The sequence below is a fragment of the Conger conger genome, chromosome 13, assembly GCF_963514075.1.
Source record: "Conger conger chromosome 13, fConCon1.1, whole genome shotgun sequence".
Lineage (NCBI taxonomy): Eukaryota > Metazoa > Chordata > Actinopteri > Anguilliformes > Congridae > Conger > Conger conger.
The window spans coordinates 218,868-219,855 of NC_083772.1; positions in this window are offsets into that span (position 1 = coordinate 218,868).

Here is a 988-nt window from a genome sequence, read left to right on the forward strand (position 1 = left end):
CTGCAAAAACAAAACAAAACTATTTGGCTTCCCAAAAAAGTGTTGCTTGACCATTTGAGCAGGAAATAAAATGAATGTTGTTAGTAAATGTGCTTCTACATATATGGTAAATGGTTGGCATTTATATAGCGTCTTTATTCAAAGCGCTGTACAATTGATGCTTCTCATTCACCCATTCACCCATACACACACTCACACCAACGCCGATTGGCTGCCATGCAAGTCACCAATTAGCCCATCAGGAGCATTTGGGGGTTAGGTGTCTTGCTCAGGGACACTTCAACACACCCAGGGCAGGATCGAACCGGCAACCCTCTACCAGACCATTGCTCTTACTGAGACAATGTCGCCCAAAATATGGGTTCCATTTCGTCCATTTAGGGCAATGTACAAAATATCCCCAAGACATATTCATAGGTCCATTTTATTAGTCTCTATTATTCTGAGGTATGTTGTATTGCACAGGGGATTTGATTGGTCCATTCTCTGAGTGGCTGACTGAGTGCTTCCTGTTCTTCAGGGGACCCGTCACGGGGGCTGTTTTTCACAATGGGGGTTTTTCTGTGTTTTAAGAGTGTTGGATTTTTTTCAGGAATGTGGGTATTTGTCGTTTTTCACGAATGGCAGTGTTTTTTTTTTAATGTTGGTGTGTTTTTAGGAATGTTGATGTTTAGTTTTTAGGACTGTCTGTGTTTTTTGGGATTGTGGGTGTTTTTGTTTTAGGATTGTGGGTGTTTTTGTTTTAGGATTGTGGGTGTTTGATTGTTTGGCTGTGACCCTTGGCCAGCATGTGCCCAGTACCCCTCAACTGTAAAGCGTCTCTCAGCACAGGGGAACCTCCTCTCCCCTCTCAGCCTCTCCCTGTCAGGCCCCAGACCCCTCCCAGTGACCCCAGGGTAGGATGGGGGGGGCTCCTGCTATGCACTGATGGCAGGGGGGGGGCAGGCCTGGGCTGACTGGGCTGCCCAACAATTCCACAGGGCACCCC